Source organism: Oncorhynchus keta, unplaced genomic scaffold, assembly GCF_023373465.1.
Source record: "Oncorhynchus keta strain PuntledgeMale-10-30-2019 unplaced genomic scaffold, Oket_V2 Un_scaffold_984_pilon_pilon, whole genome shotgun sequence".
NCBI lineage: Eukaryota > Metazoa > Chordata > Actinopteri > Salmoniformes > Salmonidae > Oncorhynchus > Oncorhynchus keta.
Genome location: NW_026291019.1, coordinates 93,262 through 100,688, shown reverse-complemented (window position 1 = coordinate 100,688; position 7,427 = coordinate 93,262). Strand labels below are relative to the sequence as shown.

At 45.1% G+C, this 7,427-nt stretch overlaps 1 long non-coding RNA gene across 1 annotated transcript; it reads right to left on the bottom strand.

Moving 5' to 3' along the window:
* Positions 1-4,537: 4,537 nt before the first annotated feature.
* LOC127929702 (uncharacterized) lies at positions 4,538-6,359 on the bottom strand. The gene is made up of 3 exons (XR_008135824.1): positions 6,266-6,359; positions 5,036-6,101; positions 4,538-4,792 (listed from the first exon to the last, which is right to left on the bottom strand). It is a non-coding gene; the product is annotated as an uncharacterized LOC127929702 (long non-coding RNA).
* Between the last annotated feature and the right edge of the window lie 1,068 nt (positions 6,360-7,427).

Here is a 7,427-nt window from a genome sequence, read left to right as displayed (position 1 = left end):
CTAGTACCCTATACGGCAGAGAGGGTAAGCACACTAGAACTACTTAGCACACCTTGTAAACTACCTAGTACACTACCCAGAGGGTAAGCACACTAGAACTACTTAGCACACCTTGTAAACTACCTAGTACACTACCCAGAGGGTAAGCACACTAGAACTACTTAGCACACCTTGTAAACTACCTAGTACACTACCCAGAGGGTAGGCACTCTGCCTCGTCACTTCTTCTTCTCTGCGGTCATTAACTTATCGTGAGTGCTTAGTGCTGCTGGTTCGTAACTCATCCCTCTCTCCTCAGGAAAGAAAGGAAGGCGCAAAGCGAGGAAGACTGACGCCAGTGACCTGACCCCTAACCCTGTGAAGCTCACAAACATCGGCGAACAGCTGCAGAAACTCAACGCCACCATAGATGGGATGGGTCCTGTTAACGACCTGCCTGTTGTGGCCAGGGCACGCTCACGCAAAGAGAAGAACAAACTAGCTTCCAGGTACGAAGGGAGGGAGGGAGAGAAGTTTATTCGTTGTTAGGCCCACAGAACAACACCATCTCTATCTATCTAATCTGATGGAGTGTGTCCTGACAGTACTTGTGTGTTCACAGGGCCTGTTCGGTTGAAGAAGAAAGCGCAACACGAAGCCAACAAGATCAAGCTGTGGGGACTCAACCAGGAGTACGGTTAGTACCAACATGGCAACCCTAACCCTCCTCTCCCTTTCCTTCCTCTATAAAACATGGCAACCAAGGCCTCCTTTCCTTTCCTTCCTTTCAAAACCTGGCAACCCTAACCCTCCTCTCCCTTTCCTTCCTCTACAAACCTGGCAAACAAGGCCTCCCTTTCCTCCAAAACCTTTCCTTCCTTCCTCTATAAAACCTGGCAACCAACCCTCCTTTCCCTTTCCTTCCTTTCAAAACCTGGCAACCCTAACCCTGCTCTCCCTTTCCTTCCTCTACAAAACCTGGCAACCAAGGCCTCCTTTCCCTTTCCTTCCAAAACCTGGCAACCCTAACCCTCCTCTCCCTTTCCTTCCTCTATAAAACCTAACCCTAACCCTCCTCTCCCTTTCCTTCCTCTACAAAACCTGGCAACCAAGGCCTCCTTTCCCTTTCCTTCCTTTCAAAACCTGGCAACCCTAACCCTGCTCTCCCTTTCCTTATACAAATACATTCCACACAAATTAAATTAAATGGATCCTCTATTGTTTTAAATTCAACCTAGGATCAAAAAAATAGACCATTCCCTGGCAACCAAGGCCATTCAACCTTTCCAACTTTAGACCTTCCCCTATCCAAACCTTGACCATCAACCTGACAATTCAACCTAGGGTTTAACTAAAAATAGACTTCAACACCATCTGTAATTCAGAGGTCCAACTAAACATAGACCATCAACCTGTAAAATAGACAATTCAACCTAGGGTTTAACTAAAAATAGACAATTCAACCTAGGATCCAACTAAAATAGACAATTCAACCTAGGTCCAACTAAAAATAGACACCATCTGACAATTCAACCTAATCCAACTAAAAATAGACAATTCAACCATCTGTAATCAACCTAGGGTCCAACTAAAAATAGACAATTCAACCTAGGTCCAACTAAAAATAGACAATTCAACCTAGTAAAAATAGACAATTCAACCTAGGGTTTAACTAAAAATAGACAATTCAACCTAGGGTCCAACTAAACATAGACAATTCAACATAAAAATAGACAATGTAATTCAACCTAGGAACTAAAAATAGACAACTAAACTAAAATAGACAATTCAACCTAGTAATCCAACTAAAATAGACAATTCAACCTAGGGTCCAACTAAAATAGACAATTCAACCTAGGTCCAACTAAACATAGACAATTCCATCTGACAATTCAACCTAGGGTCCAGACAACCTAGGGTCCAACTAAACATAGACAATTCAACCTAGGGTCCAACTAAACATAGACAATTCAACCTAGGGTCCAACTAAACATAGACAATTCAACCTAGGGTCCAACTAAAAATAGACAATTCAACCTAGGGTCCAACTAAACATAGACAATTCAACCTAGGGTCCAACTAAACATAGACAATTCAACCTAGGGTCCAACTAAACATAGACAATTCAACCTAGGGTCCACCATCTGTAATCAACCTAGAGGTCCAACTAAAAGACAATTCAACCTAGCACCATCTAAACATAGAATTCAACATAGACCAACCTAGGGTCCAACTAAACATAGACAATTCAACCTAGGGTCCAACTAAACATAGACAATTCAACCTAGGGTCCAACTAAACATAGACAATTCAACTGGGTCCAACTAAACATAGACAATTCAACCTAGGGTCCAACTAAACATAGACAATTCAACCTATCTCCAACTAAACATAGACAATTCAACCTAGGGTCCAACTAAACTGAAATCCAACTAAACATAGACAATTCAACCTAGGGTCCAACTAAACATAGACAATTCATCTGTCCAACTAAACAGACAATTCAACCTAGGGTCCAACTAAACATAGACAATTCAACCTAGGGTCCAACTAAACATAGACAATTCAACCTAGGGTCCAACTAAACATAGACAATTCAACCTAGGGTCCAACTAAACATAGACAATCTCAACCTAGGTCCAACTAAACATAGACAGAAAGTCCAACTAAACATAGACAATTCAACTGGGTCCAATAAACATAGACAATTCAACCTAGGGTCCAACTAAACATAGACTGTCAACCAGAGGGTCCAACTAAACATAGACAATTCAACCTCCAACTAAACATAGACAATTCAACCTAGGGTCCAACTAAACATAGACAATTCAACCTAGGGTCTGTAAACATAGACAATTCAACCTAGGGTCCAACTAAACATAGACAATTCAACCTAGGGTCCAACTGGTTAGACAATTCAACCTAGGATCCAACTAAACATAGACAATTCAACCTAGGGTCCAACTTTTAACCTAGGGTCCAACTAAACATAGACAATTCAACCTAGGTCCAACTAAACATAACAATTCTGGGTCCAACTAAACATTTGTCTTTTAGGAGGCTGGTTGAAATTTGTTAGTGATAATCAACTGGGAATTTGTCTTTTTCAACCAGGAGGCTGGTTGAACATCAATTTAATTTGATTTTTCAATTTTATCTCAAGTTATTCGCCATTCTGGGATTTGTCTTTTAGGAGGCTGGGATTGAGACGATTGAAAGACTCAGTCACAAAGAAATCTACATCTCAACACAATTCAATATCACTTTTAGAAAGCCTTTAACATTAGTGGTAACACTGGGATTTGTCTTTTAGGTTCTGGTTGGTTGAAGGCAGCAAAGTAATAGTACAGCCTGGGATTTGTCTTGTTGAGGTTCACCTACATGTCTTCTCATGTCCTCATGAAAGCAGGTAGGAGATGATTACTATAATAATCTGAACAGAATCTTAAACAGCGTTGGGATCTGTAATTTAGAGGCTGGTTCTGTAATCAGAGGTGATCTGTAATCCAGAGGTTTCCACCATCTGTAATCCAGAGGTCGTCACCATCTGTAATCCAGAGGTCGCTTGCACCATCTGTAATCCAGAGGTCGCTTGCACCATCTGTAATGAGGTCGAACCATCTGTAATCCAGAGGTCGCTTGCACCATCTGTAATCCAGAGGTCGCTCACCATCTGTAATCCAGGTCATTTGGTTGTGCTGTCAGATAGTGATATAACACGTTCATATTCCCACTTCAACTGTGTTGTGCGTTTAAATGCAGAAAAGTCAGTGAAACACATTTAGACATCTGTAACCAAAACATGTTTTCCCATTGGGATTAGTCACTCAAAGCAAGTGATAATATGGGATTTGTCTTTTAGGCTTGGTTGAGCATAGTGATAACACTGGGAATTGTCTTTTAACAATAACACTGGGATTTGTCTTTTAGGAGGCCCAGTGTCTTTGTCTTTAGTAGGCTTGAAAAGCCGTGATAACACATCCACTCAAAGCAAGTGATAACATGGGATTTGTCTTTTAGGAGGCTGGGAGCGTTTGTAAAAGCAAGTCCACTGGGATTTGTCTTTAGGTCTGGTTGAAAGCTAGTGATAACACTGTCCGTCTTTTAGGAGGCTGGTTGAAAGCATAATAACACTGGACGGTTGGTTGAAAGCATATTAACACTGGGATTTGTCTTTTAGGAGCAGCGTTGAAAGCATAGTGATAACACTGGGATTTGTCTTTTAGGAGGCAGGCTGTCCATAGTGCTCATCCACTACTTCTGGCTGTCTTTTTGAAGAAGATAAAGGTTGAAATCTGATTGAGGTGAAAGTACCATTTCCCAGCAGCAAGCGCTCATAAAACAATCCCTTCCCAGGTCTCCTTTACTAGGCTGTCCGTGCTCATCCACTCACAACATATTACCTCCCAGCAGCGCTCGTAAAACAATCCCTTCCCAGGTCTCCTTTACTAGGCTGTCCGCGCTCATCCACTCACAACATATTACCTCCCAGCAGCGTTCGTAAAACAATCCCTTCCCAGGTCTCCTTTACTAGGCTGTCCGCGCTCATCCACTCACAACGTATTACCTCCCAGCAGCGTTCGTAAAACAATCCCTTCCCAGGTCTCCTTTACTAGGCTGTCCGTGCTCATCCACTCACAACGTATTACCTCCCAGCAGCGTTCGTAAAACAATCCCTTCCCAGGTCTCCTTTACTAGGCTGTCCGTGCTCATCCACTCACAACGTATTACCTCCCAGCAGCGTTCGTAAAACAATCCCTTCCCAGGTCTCCTTTACTAGGCTGTCCGTGCTCATCCACTCACAACGTATTACCTCCCAGCAGCGCTCTAAAACAATCCTTCCCAGGTCTCCTTTACTAGGCTGTCCGTGCTCATCCACTCACAACGTATTACCTCCCAGCAGCGCTCGTAAAACAATCCCTTCCCAGGTCTCCTTTACTAGGCTGTCCGTGCTCATCCACTCACAACGTATTACCTCCCAGCAGCGTCGTAAAACAATCCCTTCCAAGGTCTCCTTTACTAGGCTGTCCGTGCTCATCCACTCACAACGTATTACCTCCCAGCAGCGTTCGTAAAACAATCCCTTCCCAGGTCTCCTTTACTAGGCTGTCCGTGCTCATCCACTCACAACGTATTACCTCCCAGCAGCGTTCGTAAAACAATCCCTTCCCAGGTCTCCTTTACTAGGCTGTCCGTGCTCATCCACTCACAACGTATTACCTCCCAGCAGCGTTCGTAAAACAATCCCTTCCCAGGTCTCCTTTACTAGGCTGTCCGTGCTCATCCACTCACAACGTATTACCTCCCAGCAGCGCTCGTAAAACAATCCCTTCCAAGGTCTCCTTTACTAGGCTGTCCGTGCTCATCCACTCACAACGTATTACCTCCCAGCAGCGCTCGTAAAACAATCCCTTCCCAGATCTCCTTTACTAGGCTGTCCGTGCTCATCCACTCACAACGTATTACCTCCCAGCAGCGCTCGTAAAACAATCCCTTCCAAGGTCTCCTTTACTAGGCTGTCCGTGCTCATCCACTCACAACGTATTACCTCCCAGCAGCGCTCGTAAAACAATCCCTTCCCAGGTCTCCTTTACTAGGCTGTCCGTGCTCATCCACTCACAACGTATTACCTCCCAGCAGCGTTCGTAAAACAATCCCTTCCCAGGTCTCCTTTACTAGGCTGTCCGTGCTCATCCACTCACAACGTATTACCTCCCAGCAGCGTTCGTAAAACAATCCCTTCCCAGGTCTCCTTTACTAGGCTGTCCGTGCTCATCCACTCACAACGTATTACCTCCCAGCAGCGTTCGTAAAACAATCCCTTCCAAGGTCTCCTTTACTAGGCTGTCCGTGCTCATCCACTCACAACGTATTACCTCCCAGCAGCGTTCGTAAAACAATCCCTTCCCAGATCTCCTTTACTAGGCTGTCCGTGCTCATCCACTCACAACGTATTACCTCCCAGCAGCGTTCGTAAAACAATCCCTTCCCAGGTCTCCTTTACTAGGCTGTCCGTGCTCATCCACTCACAACGTATTACCTCCCAGCAGCGTTCGTAAAACAATCCCTTCCCAGGTCTCCTTTACTAGGCTGTCCGCGCTCATCCACTCACAACGTATTACCTCCCAGCAGCGTTCGTAAAACAATCCCTTCCCAGGTCTCCTTTACTAGGCTGTCCGTGCTCATCCACTCACAACGTATTACCTCCCAGCAGCGTTCATAAAACAATCCCTTCCCAGGTCTCCTTTACTAGGCTGTCCGTGCTCATCCACTCACAACGTATTACCTCCCAGCAGCGGGGAATGGAAAGAGACGTCTGTTACACGAAACACCAAGAAGTGTAAAGACAGAATGAATGTGTCCACTGCTGTCCGCGGGCCTTTCAGCCACTCTTCTCTGCCTTGGCAAAATGTCAGTGTTCTCGTCCACCCACATGGCGTTTTGGAGCGTAGGCTATACCACCCGTTTTCATGTCCATTTGCTCATTTCTCATGCATCTGACATGCGGTAATGATAAATAACGGTGTAATATCCTACAGTTTTCTAGACACCAAATATGACCCACATTTCCTCGTTGAAATGACGTGGTGCCCATTGGGAAGCTACAGATGCAGGATCTTCATTTTGAGTTTGCTACAGTGGGAAAATAATCCTGCAACAACAGGGAATCTGAATTATTATGTGGATTATAATTTCTTGTAGGGGTTGATACATTTTACATTAGGGCAAAATAAGTCTGACATTTTAAAGTGGAAATTACAAACTTTAGAAGCCTTTGTAAACCTCGAATACACTGCAAGTTTTAATTTCCTGCTGTGCAGGAAAATTCTCAGCAACAGAAGACGGATCAAATGAAGATCCTCCATCTCTGTATTGTACATCTGCATAATGGTTTCTATGGTACAGCAGTAGGGGAACATAGAACAAAGACGCTGTCCCCCGCTGCTCCTCTCCTCTGTAAAACAACCCGCTCTGTGTATCAGGTAGAACATTGAAGTGACGCTGATGGGAATGCAACACAGCACAACGCCTGTAGTGGAGCTGAAGTGTAACCCTCCCTCCCTCTTTCCCTAGTTGGACCTAACCCTCCTTTCCCTCCAGATAAACCTAGCAACCCTACCCTCCCCCAAACCAAACCTGGCAACCCTACCCTCCCCCCCCAAACCAAACCTGGCAACCCTACCCTCCCCCAAACCAAACCTGGCAACCCTACCCTCCCCAAACCAAACCTGGCAACCCTACCCTCCCCCAAACCAAACCTGGCAACCCTACCCTCCCCCAAACCAAACCTGGCAACCCTACCCTCCCCCAAACCAAACCTGGCAACCCTACCCTCCCCCAAACCAAACCTGGCAACCCTACCCTCCCCCAAACCAAACCTGGTAACCCTACCCTCCCCCAAACCAAACCTGGCAACCCTACCCTCCCCCAAACCAAACCTGGCAACC